Source organism: Choloepus didactylus, chromosome 12, assembly GCF_015220235.1.
Source record: "Choloepus didactylus isolate mChoDid1 chromosome 12, mChoDid1.pri, whole genome shotgun sequence".
Taxonomy (NCBI): Eukaryota; Metazoa; Chordata; class Mammalia; order Pilosa; family Megalonychidae; genus Choloepus; species Choloepus didactylus.
The window spans coordinates 51,148,527-51,169,354 of NC_051318.1; the positions used below are offsets into that span (position 1 = coordinate 51,148,527).

The window sequence follows — 20,828 nt, forward strand, 5'->3', positions numbered from 1 at the left end:
AATCCACACATCCAAGAAACTCAAAAAATTTCAAATAGAATACATTAAAAAAGATCCACCTATCACAGTCTAAAGCCAAAGACAAAATGAGAATCTTAAAAGAAGTAAGAGAAAAATGACTCATCACATACAAGAACTTCTTGTAAAGATTAATCATTGATTCCTCTTCAGAAACCATAGAGGCCAGAAAGAGATCAGGCAACTTTAAAATATAACACATACTTGAAATATATCATATCCTTGTCTCTTTGAGTTCAGTTATATAATAAATGTCACATTTTGTGACTATTAAGTCTCTTTTTATTAGATAACGATTATATAAATTTCAGATTTTGGGCTTTTTTTTTTTTAGAAGTTCACCAAAGTATAGAGTACCACTGTTGCTGTGAGAGGAGACACTAACATATTATCCTGATGCCATGAGGCTAAGCAAATTTTTGTCATTCAAAATGATAACAAAACTGAATGTTAATAGAGCAAATAATAGATTTCTGAGGATTATTTCTCAGAAATACGACCTCTGACAAATTAAAAATGCAATAAACTTGTATCGCCAGTTCTTTTAAGCCTTTGGTCAACAAATTAGACCACATGTAAACCAAAAATATAATTTATTTACATTTATAAAATTCTGTGATGCTCTTAAAGATTAGAAACTTACTCATGGATTCAAGCCAGAGGATTGTGCTTAGAAAAATTTCTGCAGGACAGCAAATCAAATCTTTAGAAACAAATATGTAATTAGACTTGAACTAATTCAGCCATAGCCTGCTTCTTTATTCTACATGGTCTTATTCTTTGTAAAAGTACTTTTTTTTAATGCGTTGCAAACCCAGCTTCAAAATATTCAAAATATTTTGAGTTTGATGAAATCAAGGTGCACAGAAACTTGTTTAAATATGTTTATCTTACATTTCCAGGGATTTATTTTCAAAAAATAATTCTCTTACATGAGGTAAAACAATGTTACATAAAAATTACCATTATGTATTAAGTAATTTTTGGTATTTTTGTGTTTTGATTTTTTGACTTTGCCAATGGTAGCATTCCAAAACATCATGAGGAGCAGTAAGAAGCTTTTATTGTTTTCTACTTATACTCTGTTAACAGCTATACAAAAATGTGTACAGCTAGATAAATTTTAAAAAGTGAAAATACATGTGAAGTTTAAAAGATTGAAAGGCACATTACTGTTAAAATATTAAAAGAGAAAAATTCTTCGTAACTATCAAAGAGAACTAAATTTAAACTAAAGGTAAGATTTTGTAAGAACAAAAAATAAGGTCTAAGTGGAGGATTAAAAAAACAAAAAGTATAACCTCTAGCTAAAATTATTTTATGTTTTAGAATTGATCTTATGCATAGCCTAAAAGCATTTTAAACATTTTCATACCTAAGGCATGTGTGATTAAAATGCCCTTTAGAAAAAAGGGGTATTTTTAATACTAAACTGATAATTTTTTTTATAGGAAAGACTGAAATCAAACATCTCATTTAGAATGTCAAATTGTCAATCTCATTGTCTCAAAAATACTGTTAATATCGTTGTGTTGCAGGTTTTTGATGGTATAAACTACACATAAAATCAATGTTACAGAATTCTATAAAATAGTTAGTCTTTGACTGTGATAACATAAAGATGGAAAGATAAATACACTGATAAATGGCATCTGTCATCCAAGATTCTCTTGTCAATTTTTCCCCTAAGAATGGAGGGCAGAAACAATATTGTTTGCATGTTGTCTTTTTTATAGCCTAGGAAAATAATTATTTTTTATTTCTGCACTATCATTAAAGTTACATTCATATGTCCAATAATTTATAAAACTTTTAACACAAAACAACTATTTTTATTTAAAATGAATTCTTTTTAAACATGTTTCAAAAAATCAGCAACATACTCTTGTCATATTAAACTCCAATTGATTATATTTTAGAATTATGAAGCCATGAGCAGATTATTCATGCCATGCAACTAATGAATTGGCTTATTTACAGCTAAGTGTTTTAAGCCAACATATTTTTAGTACATAGGGTATGTGTGGCAGAACTTAATTTGGCCATGTAGAAAAATGCAGAATCTGATTGGGATAATATAAAGTCCTTAAAAATCTACAGCTCTCTATATGATGGGTACTATGAACAGTTGATTATACACCATAGATGATTGTATGGTATGTGAATATATCTCAATAAAACTGAATTTAATTAAAAAAAAAAAGTCTACAGCCCTGAGGTCACTCAAGAAGGAGAGTGACTTTTTCTTTTTTTTAATCACAGTATATATCAAACAAGACCACAAATTACATAACTTCCAGCTTTTAAGGTTAAGCAAGATTATTGATTAAAAATATATAGCAATCTTTAAGTATCATATATACATTAGATGCTGCAAATATAGAGATTTATATTTGAGTGAAATATGTACATAAACACATTAAATTAAGAACACATATTAATTCTATTCCCAAATATAAATAGAACCAACCTTCAATGTTAATAGGTTAGGCAATTTACATTGTTTTTATTTCTAATCTGAACAAAAGATCCCTCCTTTGAACCTCATCCCTGTTATCGCTTATTTTTAAATTTAAACCACATTCTGAGTAATTACTCTTCTTGAATTAGTAGTCAAACATAGATGACATTTTTCAGCAGACACTGAAAGACAAACAAAGCCTCATTGTAGCAATCCCAAACAAGGGTTGATTCATTGCCAAAAAGTGGAAGCTCAATGCTGTCCTCTTACCTCCAGCTCAGTTAAATGTAGAAGGGTATGCAGAGAAATACTAGATTCTTTGAAAGGAAGATTTAATGAAAATGCTTTGCAAAGGTCTTTCTTCTTGTTTTTCTAGGAGGTAAACAATTTTGGGACTTAGCAATATGTAGACAGTGAATAGAATCTGTGAATGTGGTGTAGTGAATGAAATCACCTCAGGAATTACTTTAAGGAATAATATTCATTCAGATCTCACAAATACCTTTAGAGGATTTTACTTATTAACTCCAAATGTTAAACACAATGGATTGGTATTTTCTCAGTTATTTTAAGACTGTTTTCAAAGACTATCAGTCTATTCTCTATTGCCTCAATCCTAGTAACGGACAATCTCCCCTGTTAAATGGTCTCATAATGACTATCTGGGAACCATTATGATCCATCATTATTAAAGCCTATGCATGACTCTGATATGGGCTATTGTATATCAGAACATTAAAAACAAAACAAAACAAAACAAAAAAAAACTAAGCTGAAACTAGATAAGGAAGAAAGCACAGGACAGTATTTTGGTTTTACAATAGTACATAGGCTTGTATGACCACATAATTCAGTCTTTACAATAATCCCACAATATTTTACTCGTTTTCACATCCATCAAAACTCATTTTTATGACAGAGCCCTATCCTACCACTTCAAAAAAAAATTATGCTTTGTTCAACTTTTCACCAAACCAGCATCTTTTGTTTTTATACACAAAGGGATCTGCTGGCATAGCCAGTTTCCAATTTGAAAGCTCAATGTTTAATTTGCACATAGACTATGGATGTCCTATAGCTCACATTCACCTGAAAAATTCCTTTGGGTTATTTTTTGTTGCTGGAAGGGCTGCTGTGACTTGCATTAACTTGCAGTGATTTTCCATAGGCAAACACCTGCATGGGAAACACCTGCCGTTACCTGCCTTTGGGAAGTGATACACTTTTAAGCGGGAACCCTAGGGGTAAGCATCAACATTTCCAAATTGCTGTATGAGTAACCAAAAGGGAAAGGGACATCAACAATGTAACATCTATTATATTTTTGTTTACCCTGATGTAGATTGTGAATTATTTGGTAAAATATTAGTAGTAAAGCTTCAAAGAAACAAATGTAATACTACACAGTCAAGTTAATGAGGCTGAAAGTGTTTAAGAAATAGGAAAATATATTGTCTTGAAAAAATACATATTATGAGCAATTTCTTTTTTTCAATCATAAATAGATCACTGAATTTGTTTCACATACAATTTTTAAAACTAGAAAAATCAATGCAAATTATCAATTGGCTGCTTTTTAAAAACCATTATTATATCTTAAGAGGCAAAAACTTTCAAAGCTAGTAAGTGCATTATAACAAACCAATTACTGAATGTGGAAAAAAATTATTTTTAAGGTAGAAAAATGAACTTTTTATAGTTCAAAACTAAATGAAACGTCACCTTTAATATATTCTAATTAAATACCTTTCTAATTTTAATATGACTAAATAATATCACCAGATAAATCAAATTCATTTATTGTAAGAACAGATTCTTCCTTATTTTAATGTACTTAACATAAACTTCATCTACATACAGTAAATCCCACCTTATCCTTTAAACAAATACATTAGAATAAACATCACATAAACTGTGTCAAGAAAAAAACTGTGTGTCAGAACATCAATATTGGGATAAAACAATCTTCCAAGCAAATTAACTCCAGGGAAACCTCCTCTTCTTAGGTGGAATATCCATCCTGCAATTTTGAAATAGAATTTAAATGCTAGTCCAGTCATTGTATCTGCATCAAAATTCCACACATACTGTATGAACAAAAATGCATTCCTCTTTTAATATAGAAAACCACAAAATGACCTCCACGTCTGAGTATATGATTAAATTTTAATAATCAATAATGTAACTTAACTTTATATATATATATATATTTGGAATAAAAAGTAATATAAGACACAGTAATTCTGTTGTGAATTCAGGAATGTTTCTGAATAAGCTCACAGTGATATTAAGATAAAAACCACATTTCTCTATGAATCCGTTCTTATATATTTTACTGTAATACCTAATTGCTTTTTTGTTTCATTTAGTTTCTAGTGCTTCCTAGAAATTCCAGGACTAGAATATATAAATAAATATGCTAGAAGTCATATTCAGTATATGGATATTCTAAGTCAATTTATATCATACTTTTGGCTTAAATTGGATAACTATACAACATTGCTACCCAGTTAATCCATGGTCTAGCAGCTTCAACATCACCTGGGAGCATTTAGAAATGCAAATATCAGCTCCACCTCAGACCTACTGAAGCATGGTCTGCAATTTAACAAGATCCCTTGGTGATTCATTTAATATGCATAGTCAAATTTGAAAATAGGCATAGACTTCATCATAAAATCTTGAATGTACAAGGTGTATATTATTCCTCAAAAGCCAAGATACGGTTCTTTTCCACTACAGAGGGTTGAGGAGTGGCAGATGATGATAGATAGACATGGATATGTTTGGTATCTATGCCTTCCTTGCACTAGACATATCCAAATAAAATCCAGTTTCTGTTTTTTAGATGCAAAGGTAAGAATGGGAAAGTTTGAATTTTCTTCCTCATTATATTATTATTATTTTCACTGTTATTGTTATTAATGATAATGCATTGCTATATAATGCTCCTATTATTCTATTTATGTAATTGCATAGCACTTACCTATCATAATGGAATTGCTACTCATATATTTGATGTTAAAAATTATCAGGTATTACAACAACCAATTTAAGTTAAGAGAAAGGATAAATCAGGAGAGGCTGCCATGTGCATTGCTATGTGATTGAAAAGCTATGGACTAAAGATCACTGACAACCAACTCCAGAATGCCACAGTTCTCTGGGAGAAAGCATTGACTTTTGATAGCTTGATTTTGGACTTCTAGCTTCAAAGCCATGACCCAATTAATTTCCATGGTCTAAGCCAACACATTGCATGGTTATTTGATTCAGCAGCCAGAAACTGCAACAGATGGGCCTTGGGGGTTGTGTGGAAGTTTACAATTTCAAAAGGGCAATCAGGTTTGGCATCAATGCATAAGGGTCATAGGAGCAAAAGTATGGCAGGAGGTTGGGAGTTAGCCTCAGAGATATCCGGGTGAAGAAAATGCCAAGCAGAGGGAACAGGCAGGTTAAATGCCCTGAGGAGTGAACACACCTAATCTGCCCCGCATGACGAAGAAGCTAATGTGACTAGAGTGAAGAGAGCTTGATGGAGTGTACAATGAAGTGGTAGTGGATGAGGGCAAGAGCGTGTCAGGCTTGTAAACCATTGGAAGCATATAGCTTTTGCTCCTGACATTACAGCATTTCGAGCAGATGTACATTTTAAAAGAATTAATTTAGCTGTTGGTTTGAGAATAGACTGCAATGGGTTGAGCAAAAGAGATCTGTCCAGAGGCTACTGCAATAATTAAGTTGAGAAATGATGTTGACTCATAACAAGGGCAGTAAAATTGAAAGAGAAAGTGTTTGAGTTTGGAATATAAATCTATTTTGAAGGTAGAATCAAAATAATTTATTGAGATATTACATTTGGGCTGTGGTAGACTGAATAATGACCCTCAAATGACCACATTTCAATCCCTGGAACCTGTGAATATGCTACATGGTAAAAAGGACTTCACAGATGTGGTTAAGTTAAGGATTCTGAGATGGAGAGATTATGTTGAATTACCTGAGTTGGCATAATGTTGTCACGAATATTCTTATAATACAGAGGCAGGAAGGTCATTGCAAGAGAAGGAGATATGGGCATAGAAGCAGAATTAGAGATTTGAAAATATGACAATGCAGGTTTTGGAACTGGAGGAAGGGACCAGGAACCTAAGAATGTAGGCAGCCTCTAGAGATGAAAAAGGCAAGGAGAGGCTTTCTCCCCCAGCACATACCAAAAGGAATATAGCTTTGCTGCAATCTTGATCTTACTCAGTAAGACTTATTTTTGGACTTCTGACCTTCAGAATTATAAAGTAATAACTGTATGTCATTTAAAGTCACTGTGTAGTAATTTGTTACAAAACTGAAACATAGAGCATGTGAGAAAGAGAAGAGTCAAAGATGATTGGAGGATGGGTTTCCTTCAACTGAGATTGTCGGTTAACAAGGTAAAAGTTCAGTTTGGGACATTTTAGGTTTGAAATGCCTACGTTACATCAAAGTACAACTGTGGAATATGAAGTGGCATATAAAAGTGATTGGACTAGATATTTAAATCAAGGAAATGTAGGCTAAAATGTTTTTTAATACCATAAGACTAGATGAAGTGAAAAGAGTATAGATAGAGAAGAGGAGTGTTGAGTTGAATCATGTCCCTACATAAGGCATGTTCAGGTTCCAAGGGCTGGTCTTGTGAACCCATTTGGAAAGACAACCTTTGAAGATATCATTAGTCAAGGTGTTCCCAACTGAATGAGAGTGGACCTTATTCCAATATGGCTGGAGTCCTTAAAAGCAAAGAAAATTGGGTGCAGAGAGGGGAGCAGCCAGAAGCTAGAAGTCAGTGGAACCCTGAAGAGAAAAGAGAAGATACTGCCATGTGCACTGCCATATGATGGAAAAACCAAGGACAAAGGATCACCCATAAGCCCCAGAATAACAAAATATTCTGAAAGAAACATCGCCTTGCTGACACCCCGATTTTAGACTTGTCCTATCTTCAAAACCATGAGTCAATAAATTACCATCACGTAAGCAAACCCATTTTACAGTATTTGTTTTAGCAGCTGGGAAACAAACAGGAACAAAGGACTGAAGCCTGAGGCATTACAACAGCAAGTCAAGAAGAAGAAAAGCCAAGGAAATTGAGAAGGAGCTGTATTTTTTTTTAATTTGAAAATATATATCACTATAATTTTTGCCCTTAATTGTATTTTAAACATTAACCTGACATTCCCATTTCATATACTTTTGTCAGTAAATTATAACTAATATATAATAACCTATTAATTGCAATAATATATTTAAAGTCACTACTTAGTGATTTATGATTTATTAAGTATAATATCATTGTGTTGTTATTATATATAATAAATATGCATATAATGTTGATATTATATTATCACTCTGCTACTGGTTGTTAAACTTAATTATTAATGTTAATATTTAATTTAATAATTAAATATAAATCCCATAGTTGTAAACTTATAAACAATACCTACATACACAAAGTTCTATTATTCACATTAGTATTAATGTGTATGTGGGTGTCAATGGTTTTGTTTCATTGTGACTACAACTGCATTTCCTGATTTTTAAAATTCATTATTTGTCATATAGTTTTCAAAATATAAAGGGAAAAATATTACCAAAACAAGTATTACCTAAGGGTGCTCAAGATCTTCTTAGTTATTCTAGATGTAACTGTGTATATTTTGGGTGTAGTATCATGTTTTTACCAGGTTTTTCGTATTTTTATGTCATCATCAGTAATTCATTTTATGTTTCTAATTATTTCTCAGCTTTATCATGGTTTTATCAAAAATAATTTATAGCAGATGACTAATGTATAACGGCAGTCATTTTACAGATTTTCCTGGCACTTGCTAATGTGTATCATTTTTATTTTTAAAATGTAATGTGCAAATATATGGAAGACTTCTATATTCTCTGAAGATCTGACCTGGAGAGAGTGGAGATGCCAGGCGTCCAGGTGATCAATTAAATTAAGTCAAAATGAAAGCAAAGTCAAAGCTTTTATCATCTACTGTGATGGTAGAAACAAGAGGCTAAATAGGAAAAAGCCCTGGGTCCCAGATGCTGCATTTTAACCCTGGGCAAGGGTCAATTGTATTAGCATAGATGTGGGGTCATCTCCTGCCAAGGGAACCCAGCACACAAGGTTTCTGCTGTTTAATGGAACTGGAAGCCAGAGGAAAACAAGAGGAGGAAGGACTAAGAATGGAAAAATACTGAGTAGAGAAGAAAAGTGTGTTCAAGGCTCCATGATAAGATCTCAGCAGACGCACCTGGAAAAGGCCCCAACCAAGGGCTCCTATAAAAAGAGTCCTCCTAATGGAGGCAGTTAGGCTAGGAATGCAGATATGAACCAGAAAATACGAATAAACTCTAAATCAATATTCTGTGGTTTTCAGTACAGAGGTCTTAGGTGGGGGTGGGGGTGCTCAATTTATTTCTACATTAGTCTGTTTTTTTTTTTTTTTAACAATGTTAGGTTTCAATACCAGGTTAATTCTAGCTTTATATATGGAAAGGGAAGTCTTCCATGCCATTCTACTTTCTATAAAAATTATTGCAGATTTCACATAATTTCTTTATTTTAGGGAGAATATCCAGTGAAGCCACGTGGGGATGTTTTTCAGTCCTCTCTTATTTTTTTCCTTTCTTTTCTCTTTTTCTTTCTTTCTTACTTTTTTTTTGGCGGGGGGGTATTTGTTTATCAATGAAGTAATTTTCTTCCATTTGGAACACCTATGTGTCTGTGTGTTTTTTTCTTTATTCTTTTATTTAACAATTAATTCCTATCTTCTTGTAGGCTGTATCTTTTTGAAATATAATGTCAGGCAATGTGAATGAATGAAGACTTAAAATAACTTGAAGCTCTGGATGATGTTAATTTTCAAGATTGGACTTTCACTTCCGGAAGTCGGTTAGAATAAAGGCAGACTGTCAATAGACTCAAGAATTGAAAAGATGTGAAGCTGTTTCAAGCATTGTGGGAGGGTCTTTTTTCAATTCTCTGTTACTCTTACAGTATAGCTTATAAGGTCAAGTTCAAAGGCTGGAATGTTGGCCAGGGGCCTCTACTTTTAATGTGCTCTGAATTCCAAATTTGTATTCTCCAAATTAATGAGATAGATGAAAATTCTATTCAGCTTCTCATCCTTTCAGCCAGGACATTTCCTTCTGGAATTGGCAATTGCCTGGAAGGAAAAGACAGCCTTACATGAACCTCTCTCGACTTTCCTGTCCTTCCAGATACTGGCCCCACATTTTTTTTACTGTCTTGGAATTTTTGAAATCTTATAAAAGACATCTATATTATGTGCAGCTTTCCTTGTGGTACTCTGTGAGAATCTTTTTCTAAAAAAAAAAAAAAAAAAAAAAAAGCCATAGCCAGAAGCAGAACTCCCTCAAATTTAATCTTATTTGTAACCTATGACCATCCAGTTTAGTAATTAAATTGATTATTGACTAATGGCCTAGGTTTTAAATAGTCTTTATTTCTCAGTTTATTATAAACAATGAGGAGGTAATTTAAAACATAGTATTAATTAAACTGCATTTAAGTAAAAGTGATTTGTTTCACAATTATGTTCTAATTAAAAATTGTAAAAGGAAGCTCATATTTCTAAATTTAAATTTTAAGAAAGGACTTGCAAGCTATATTACTCCATTTCCTAACTTATCTCACAGAATTATTATCATGATTGTGATATATGGTCTCTTCAGAAGTTGAAACATTATATAAACTAAAAAAATTGGCAGCTATAATTATAATGATATACTATTATCACTTTATAGTGCCTTTAAATATAATGAGAAACAATTACCAAGGACAGATATCTAATTGCAGACTCCATTGATCGCCTTGCTAGAATACATGGTTATGATGAAATGGAAGTGAATGCAGTTTCATTGCAATAATGGATCATAATTATCTGAGGTAGTCTTGGTAGATTGATATATTTCATTGAAATAGAAGAGAACTCAGTAAAAATTATAAGGAAACACCATTAACTAATATCTTTTTTCCTTTTCTTCTTTTTATATCCTCTGACTTGATCTATAATACTGAAATAGCTTTGGCACATACAGATTGTATACAAGATGTAAAAAGCTAGAAATCATTATAGAAGTCAGCAGACCCTTTTGTTATCAAAAAAAAAAGTCTAACAATAAAATACCTATATCTTATTTAGTGTGACAATATAAATTCCTAAACTTCTAGGAAAAACATACTTTTCTGTGGACATGGTAAATATAACCAGTGGAATTGGTTTTAAACTAATTTCAGAAATCAGTGACAATTCTCTTTAGTAACCATGCTTCTGGAAGTCAGCCAATAAACAACAGCAACACTCCATTAAACATGCTTCTACAGGTAAAGGTCAACCATTCTAAAACACTTCCATTTCTGAAAGTCTGCCAATCCCTGAACTTCATGCCTCTCCAAACACTACATAAGGTCAGCATTTTCTGCTTTGCTCAGAGAGACTGTGTTTTTCAAGCACAGCCATTACCTCAGAGCAAGCAACAAATCCTTCTTTTAGGTACAGCTATTAGAGCATCAAAAATTGGAGGTTTCCTTGATTTTTTTTGAAGGTTGTCACTTTGCAATTTTCCATGGCAAAAAGGTGCCAAGGCCCTTTGTGCCCTTACACCAATATTCCTTCAGATCTTTGCCAGGTGATTCTCTCAATAATTTGAGCTCTGTCTTGTTTTATTGAGATACTGTTTTTTTATTTATTCTGTTATACCAAGATCTATAAACAAATAGCTCTTTGAATAAAATAATTAGATATTTGCATTTGGAGACCACTATTTTGAAATAATCTTGACATTAGTCTGCTTATTATCATTGCTTTATGTTTGCTTCATAAAAATAAAATATTTAATTTTATAATAATTTTATATTTACAAAAAATTGCAAGAACAATACAAAGAGCTTATTTAATCCGACACTCAGTTTTCCCTATTTTTAACATCTTACAATAGTGTCTTTCTGTGCCAGTTTGGATATATAATGTACTCCAAAAGCCATATTTTTTAATGCAATCTTGTGGGGGCAGACTTATTAATCTTTCTAATTGGGGTATGATCTCTTGATTGTTTCCATGGAGATGTGCCTCACCCAACTGTAATACCTTTGATTAGTTTATTTCCTAGGAAGTGTTGCCTCATCCATTCAGTGTGGGTCTTTATTAATTCAGTGGCATATTATAACAGCACACAGACAGAAGGAGCTCAGTGCTACAGCTGAGAGAGACATTTTGGAGAACACCATTTTGAAACACAACCTGGGAGCCACATGCCTTCCCAGCCAACAGAGGTGTTCCAAACACCATTGGCCATATTTCATTGAAGGTACCCTATTGTTTATGCTTTGGTAGGAAACTTTTATGGCCCTAGGACTGTAACTTTGTAACCAAATAAAACCCCTTTTATAAAAGCTAATCCACTTTTGATATCTTGCATAATGGCAGCATTAGCAAACAGGAACAGGTACATTTGTTATAATTAGTGGATTTATATTGATACATTATAATTAACCAAAGTCAATAATTTGTTTAGATTTCCTTAGTTGTTTCTTCTTTTGTTTTGTTTTTCTTTTTGTTTTACCTAAGATTCATTTTCCTATCAATGATCTCATTAAAGCTACCATATTATAATTAGTTATGTATCTTTAGGCTACTATTGACTATGACATTTTACACTTCTTTGGTTTGTCTATGTATAAAACTTTTGTCTCAAGTATTTTTCTTAGTGTTTACTTGCCATTCTCAGTTGTGTGAAAGAGTACTCTATAAGGAATGGATGAAGGCACAGACCTGAAGAGTCTCCAAACCCAAGCCAAACCTAAAAATTAACATTTCAAGTGTATTTACCTGATGACTAATTCATGCAAAGGTAATTGGCCAGTCTTTGCCTTTGTTTCCTCACCAGAATTTTCAGAACATTCTCTGACTTGTCAAAGAGCAAAATAGGGTCACTTGCTGTCACAGTCTGAGGGGGCTCTGCCAGTCAAAAGACCAAAGAAGATGCCAAGCATCTTCTGAAACATGACTTTTATTTGGGGCTTACTCACAGGGAAGCAGAAATCACCTGAAATCAAATGGCTTTTTTTTGCCAGGTGGGTACCACTTTCACAGGGAAGTTGGCCACACAATTGAAAGAGGACAGCAAGCCAGTTATAAGGGTTTAAGACAAAGACATTGCTAAGGGTGGGAGAGCATCCTGTGACATGGGGGTGGTGCAGGAAGGAAAGAATTATGGGGCTTTGTAAATAACCAGAAGAGTGGTAACATTTGGGGGCCAGGAAGCAGATAGACTAGATTAACATTCTTGCTCTTTTGTGAGACCAAGAGTTTCTCACCTCCTGCTTACTTCCCATTTAAAGTTACAATTTACCCTTTTTCTCTTTACTGGCTTACAAAGATGACAGGTTAAACATTGCTCCCTAGGTCATGCAGACTACTGTGCACCAAGGACTCCAGGCCTGTTTTGTTCAGGCCAGGGGCTGCCACACTTGCTTAGTCTGAAATTCTGAGACCAAAGATTGTTGAGATGTTAATTGTAAAATCACTTTCTTACCATGATTGGTTGGGAAAATGAGACTCCATTTATAAGCATATATTTTAGAATGGCCGTGGCTTCCTTCCTGTGTGTCATGACTTCATCTATATAGAAGCTGCAATTCCTCCAGGCAAAAATCCTTCCTCACATATATGCACTAACTAAAATCCAATTTTTCCACTTACCTTGACATAAATGTCAGAAGTTCACTAAAGATACCAAGAATAACGTTTGACAGCTTTTGACATATCAGAAATAATAGTTTTAAAGAGAACGCTAGATAATAGTGTCAGCCAAGTGTCAATCAATGGTCAACTCTGTTCATCTGTATCCTGAGCTGGTTTGAAACTGTTATGGACCCCAGAAGAGCCACACTCTTTTAATCCAATCTTGTTGTGTGGAAACTTTAAATTGAGTGTTTCCATGGAGATGTGACTTACCCAACTGTGGGTGAGACCTTGGATTAAATTATTTCCACATAAGCTCAGAGACATTTTGGGGAAAGCCATTTTGAAACCAGAACCTGGGAGCAAAGGAGCAGCAGATGCCATCCATGTGCCTTCCCAGGTGACAGAAATGTTCTGGATGCCATTGCCCTGCCTTCAGTGAAGGTATCCTCTTGTTGATGCCTTAAATTGGACATTTTCATGGCCTTCAAACTGTAAATTTGTAACCTAGTAAACTCTCTTTATAAAAGCCAATCCATTTCTGGTATTTTGCATAATGACAGCTTTAGCAAACCAGAACATATCCTGAGGACTGAAAAGTACAGATACCTCCTCTTGAATACGCTCTAGTGATACCTTACTTTAAAGATTTCTAATAACACCTGCTCACAAATAATTTAGTCTCACTCAAACCATTTGAAACCTACCCTTCTTACACCCTGCCGCTCTCCACTTGCTTTCCTTCTCCTGCCTGCTTAAACCTTTCTTTCTTTTGCCTCTTTTCCTCATTTATTCCTTAGTTTCATCCCCCCCCCCCCAGGGAAAAGAACAATTTCATTGTACACATTCCTTTAAGTGTGGACCTATATGAGTTGAACTTAAACCCTGGTTTAGAGCCAAGTTGAGTTTAAATAATGAAAAGTTTTCTTAAACCTCAGGCAGACAGACAGAAATATCTCAAAATTAAGGGTTTTGTTAAATGCTTATTTCATCAGATATTTTAATTAATTGCTATCATGATAGATGACAATGTTGTTAAAGTCAGCAGAGTGGGAAAAGCCAGGAGAAAATTTAAATAGGATAAGCGTTCAAAATTCAAATAAATGGGTCCTTGAAAAGTAGGATATACACTATATGAGGTCATTTCAGAAACTTTCAATTAAGGATAGACTACTTAGAGACCCCTAGTTTAAATGAAATATAGACAAATAAAAAAAGATGACTTTAAAAATTGACTTTGGAAAACTTTCAAGCAATAATATGAGTTAAATTCAACAGTTGAAAGGAAAGCTATTTTTGTAAGTGAGCTCTGGCCTTGATATAGAGACTTAGTAAGGGGAAAAATGGATTTGGAAATTGACATTTGAAACATGTTCAAGGAGCACTAGAATGTAAACAAGCTGAAAATCAGACCAAATTTATAGTTCACCTGATAAAATAACTGGCCCCCAAATAAAACTAATATAGTGCAGTGCTCTGTTCTCAAACAATTGTGAATTTATGAATAAGGATGCTTATACTATGTCAATAGTGTCAATATTGAGAAATCCTCTTAGGATATATAGTATACATCTTTAACTTATTACAATATTCCTTAAGGTGATTTTATACCACTTCACATATAATATGAACCTTAAAACAATATGCATCCATTTCTTCTTTCTCAGGCTTTGTCCTAGTTTTATCATAGATTTTATCACTATATTTGTTATATCCCCACAACACATTGTCACTACTTGTGCTTTAAACAATTATCTTGTTTTTATATTTATAATATCTTTATTCATTTATATGGTAAATACTGTTCCCCACTAAAAAAGAATGACACTTATCTTTCAATATGTTCAAGCTTAGCTTAAAAATTCATGAGTCTCTTTTCTAAATCATGTATTAAACAGATAGAAGAATTCAATTTAACAGACATTATTAAATATTTTCACACATGCCAAGTCTTGGAAAAATGTTAAAATCATAGGTGAACATTTGAGTACATGGATACTTCATGTACACCAATGGGTTTAACATAAGATGTGTTTGCACTGATTTTTGTTAACCAACTTTTTTTCTGTGAATCTTTAAATATCCAATTCCAATTCTTCCAATTCCTGCAGAAGGGCTTTCTCTTTCAATTTTCTACAGCTGATTTTTTTCTGTTTTCCAGTTGCTTCTTGTTCCTTCAGTTGTTCAATTGCTTTCAGTTTCTTCTTTAGGTTCTTGATTTTTTTTTTTTCTTTTTTTTGTCTCAGGGTCTCCAGAAGTTGACTGAGAGATAGTATTTTGTGGTATGCTCTGTGGAACAGGAGTGGGTGCCAAATCTGGATTCTTGTCATTTCTTGCCTCCTGCTTTGCAGGTTTCTTGGTTTCATGCTTCCTTTCATTTTTAAGGGTTGTTGTTTTTTTTTTTTTTAGATAGTGGCTTATCATTTCCTGGTTACGGCTTCATATTCTGAGGTGGTTCATCCCCACGCAGTTTGGAATTGGTGATTGGTTTATTTCTTAAAGCTGGGGGCCTACAAGCTGTTTTAACTTTAGGTTCTTCACTGGGTACTTCACTTGGAACTGCTTGGCAGGTTATTGTTTTTGCTGGAAATATTCCATCCAAAAATGGCTGCCAAGAAACCTGCCAAATTTATGTATTTGATGGTACATCATATTTGTACAAGATAGAGCCAGTATAATGCCAAATTTTGTACTCATTATTAATTCGTAACCTAGGAGCACACATGGCAGTTAAAATAAGCTCACCATCTGGGCAACAAGCAAAATATGTAGAATCAGAGGCCACTGGTTTAGAAATAAGTTTGTAGTTTTTAACATCCCACACTTCCATTTGTCCCCTCAGATTTCCAAGTCCAGTTAGTACTAATATATGTCCATGAGGGCTATAGAAGTCTGCATTATGAGGACCAGTTCCAAAATCAAACACAGGATCACATTTCAAGTTGCAAGCTCTCACTTTGGCAGGTATAAAACAATAAACAGCACAAAACTCAGTGGAACTAGAGTTCCAAACTACATCATAAACGGGAACTTTTTTTGGTAATTGTACTACAGCACTTTCTCCATTTGTTGCAATGTAATGCAGCATTTGTTCCCCATAATAGGAAGTGCCTGTCTTGTCAACATCTGTGCTAGCTATTACCAACACTGTAGTAGCTTTTGATTCCATAGCACTGTAACCTTATCAGCCTTAAAGAGACTTTTGTTGGTTAAAGCTGCATGAGGTCCACCAAAATTGGGGTACTGATATAATCTAAAAAATGAAGGTGCACCTTTACTTCCTGGAACATAAACAGCCACCTTGTTTAGTTGGGGTCCAGGTGATAACATAAAATCATTAATTTTTGCAAATGCAATTTATTTGCCATTGTACTAAAATTGTTGTTTTCAAAGAAGTGAACTTCACTGTTACCATTTCTGGCACAGATAGTTTCATCTTCTGAGCAGGATGGACACCAATTTTGCATTTTTTTCTGGATGAAGGATTTCAAATATGTTCCAGTTTTCACATCATAAAGTTGCAGATTCGGTATTCCAGCTGCGCCATCTTTAGAGGTAGCATAAGGCTGCCACACTGCCAGGACAGTGTTTTTTGGTGAGAACTCAAGGCAAACTGCCTTTGGGAGGTTGGAGGAGTGCAGTAGTCCCTTGTTAGTGACATTGGTAATATTTACTTTTTCTCTGTTGCCCCAGGCAAACAAGGTCCCATCCTTACTGTAGGTATAGATCTTGCAATTTTTCCCAGACTCCCTTGGAAACACTGTGCTTTCCGTAAAATATGGGGGGTCATTCATCATGCAGAGTCCTTCTGATTCTCGGGCAGCCAGGAGTGGTGTGGACAGCACCATCTTATCCCCGAAAGAGCTAATTATCTTTTAAATATATTTAAATAATAACAGTAATTGTTTTTTATATTTATCCATATAGCTAACTACCTCTGGTGCAATTCATTTATGTAGATTCAGATTTAAAATTAGCATCATTTTCCTGCAGTCTAAGAGCTTCCCTTTGCATACTTTGTTGTGGATAATTCTTTTAGCCTTTGGATATGCTCAAAGTGTTTATTTGGCATTAATTTTGAAACATTTTTTTCCTGGTTGTAGAATTCTAGATTAAGAGCTATTTTCTTGTTTGTTTTATTTATTTGTTGTTGTTGGTTTATTTTTTCTCATTTATATAAAGATGCTGTTCCACTGTTTTCTTGCTGGTATTATTTAAATAAGAATCCTGCTGTTGTTTTTATCTTTGTTACTCTGTACTTAATGAATCTTTTTTCTCTGTGGCTGCTTGTAAGATTTTCTCTTTATCTCTCATTAAGCAATTTAATTATGATACACTTTACTGTTCTTCATATTTCTTGTGTATTGGGTTCATAGAGCTTCTTAATTCTGGGCTTTTGGAGCAACTATGTTTTCTATGTTCCAATTTCATATCAAATTTGGGAAGTGTTTCACCCATTAGTTCTTACAATACTTTTCTGCTTCAGAACCTCCTCCTCCATCTTTAGGGAAACATTCTTAATAGTCCACTTGAAGTTGTCCCTAAAGTTCACTGATAATGTTATACTCTTCTTTTGAGTTTTGTTTTGGTGTTTCATTTTGCTTACTTTTTATTGCTGTATCTTCCAGTACACTAATCTTTTCTTCTAAAATGTCTAGTCTGCTATTAATCCTGTTAATTTTATTTTTCATATCAGACATTTTAGCTTTCATACGCAAGCTAAATTTGAGGCTCTTTAAAACCCCTTATTTCACTATGTAACTTTTACAATCTTTCCACCAGCTTCTTGAATATATAGATTGCAGCTAGGATTACATTTTTAATGCATTGTCTATTTATTCTATCATCTATGCTATATCTGGCTCAAATTTGATTGTTTGGATTTCTTTTCCTTATGAGTCATATTTTCCTGCTTCATTGCATGCCTGGTAATTTTTTTATCAAATGTCAGATACTGTGAATTTACCTTGTTGTTTGTTGGATAATTTTGCATTCCCAAAAATATTCTTGAACTTTGTTCTGTTATGATGTTAGGTTACTTATAAAGAGTTTGCTTTTTTTCAGGTCTTGGTTTTAGGTTTATATGCTGCTAGAATATTGTGTAGTACAGAGCTTAACCTTCTGAATACTTTACCCCACACCCTGTGAATGTGAAATCTTCCAATGTGACTGGAATATTTCTATTCTTTTATGTGCTCCTAGAATTATTCCTCCAAATTCTTTTGAGTGTTTCCTTTTTCTCAGTATGAGGTATGATTTTCACATGCATATTCCTATTAGAAATCAGTTTAAGACTTGTATGGGACAATCTGCAAATCTCCACAGTATGCACACTGTCTCTCTTTTTACTGTGTGCAGCTTTATCCTTTCTTGTGTCCTGCTCTAGCTAGAATCTTGGCCTCCATGGCCTACCTCACTGTCTTGTCAACTCAGGGAGACTGCTGAACTTTGCTTGGTTCCCTTTTCCTGTGTCACTGTCTTAAAGATTCCTCAAAGCAGAATGCTGAATTAAATGTAGAGCTCAAATCATTTTGTTGTTTGGTGTCCAATATCTTGAAAAACATAGTTTCTTATATTTGTCAGTATTTTTTTGGTATTTCCAGTGGAAGGGTAAACTATCTTTGCCTAGTTTGTAGAAGCTATGGGCCTTTTCTCAGAAGCCTCCAAGCAGATTTCTCTTTAGCATTGTCTGATTCCTCTATCCCATTTTAATTTTATGGCAGATGCATAATCTCCATGGAGAAGAAAGGCAAAGGAACTTTTTAAGGTGTACTGATTGAACATAAATCCTTAAGGGTTGAATGCATTTTTTCTCAAAATCTAAACAGACCAACAAAAATTGGAGCAATTTTCTTGCCACAGCGGCTCCAATAGATAATTTTTTACTATCTGAAGTTGACTGAGGTTTGGTTGCCCACATTAACATCCAACATATTTAAATTCTTAAGATGAAACAAGAAGTACGTATTTTCCATTTCCAATTATCACTTATATTTGGTCAGGGAAGACACTGTCAACTTCATTTTGTCTGTCTGTTTGTTTTACCTCCAAACTCTACGTCTTTTTTACTCTCAAATATAGGAAGATGTTTCAAGATGAATAGGGCAAAAATATTTACTAACCTTCAGTTTGCCTTGGGCAAGAGCAAAGGCACTTCTTTCTGGTGATTCCTCATTTGGATTCATCTCTCTTACCAACATCCTTTCTTCTCTTTCCCTTTCTAAGTCACAAATGTTGTTTATTGAATCTTTTCTGATGTTCTTCTATATTAGTTGTCTATTGCTCCTGTAGCAAATTACTACTCACTTAGTAGCTTAAAATAACACAAATTTATTATCTTACAGTTCTGTTAGACAAATGTTCAAAATGGCCTCAGTGAGCTAGAACCAAAGTATCAGCAGAGCTCTATTCCTTCTGGAAGCTCTAGGCAAGCATCTGTTTCCTTGCCTTTTCCAGCTTCTAGAGGCAGCCCACACACCATGGCTCATCGTCTCCTTCCACCTTTGAAGCCAAAGATGTTTGGTAAGTCTTTCTCGTCTTGCATTATTCTGATATTGACTCTTCCATCCTTTAAGGACCCTTGTGATTCTGCTGAGCCTATCCAGTTAATATAGAAAAACCTCCCTATCTTATGGTATGCAACCATAATTCCATCTGTAAGCTTAATTTCTCTTAGCCATGTACACAACATATTCACAGGTTTCAGGGATAAGGTAGTCAATATCTTTGAGGTCATTATTATGCCAACCACTTTTCTCATGTCTGTAACTGCATATTCCAGGTTTGGTTAGGTCTGGGCTAACACATAAAGGAATGAAAAATACTTGAAGCCTGGCTGGAGGTTCGCCTCTTGCTCTTTTCTGCCATTCCAGCTCCCACTCAGGGATGATCCTATTTTTAAATTTTCTCCAAGACCCCAAATGCCAGAGATATTGTTTTCATTTAGTACTCTGATGATATACTTTTCTCTGCTTAATATTAGGCATTTAAAATCTCCTCAACCTACATTTATAAAGGTAAGGGATGGACCTCAGGAAATCTACCCCTTTTTTCTCAGCTCAGAAGACACAAGGACCATGGCTACTGTGGCAACCTGTGGCCTGAGCACAAAAAGCCTTCAGATGTTTGGTGCACAGCAGTCTGCATGACCTAGGCAGCTAAATGTTTAACCTATTGTCTTTCTAAGCCAGTAAAGAGAAAAAGGGTAAATTGACCTTAAAATGTAACTTTATGGGAAGCAGGCAGGAAGTGAGAGGCTCTTAGTCTCACAAAAAGAGCAAAATGTAATTGTTCAAGTGTTATTCTAGTCCTTCCTGCACCACCCCCAGGTCAAAGTAACCTGTTCCTGCATCTAGGCTCCCCACACCCTTAGGAGGGCCTTTGTCTTAAACCCTTATAAAAGGCTTTCTGCCCTTTTTGCATCGCTCAATTGTCTTTCCTCTGAATGGGATGCCTGCCTGAGACAGCCGTTACGATCTCTCTACGACTTCTCACCCTGTAAGTAAGCCCTGACTAAAGGTTCGTGTATCAGGAAATGCTCATTGTCTTCTTCGGCCTTTGGACAGGCATGGCTCTCTTGGGCTGCGACAGCCACTAATAGTCCA

The 20,828-nt window shown here is 34.3% G+C and overlaps 1 pseudogene; it reads right to left on the reverse strand.

The window, feature by feature from the left end:
* Positions 1-15,299: 15,299 nt before the first annotated feature.
* LOC119507363 lies at positions 15,300-17,072 on the reverse strand (annotated as a pseudogene).
* Positions 17,073-20,828: the final 3,756 nt, after the last annotated feature.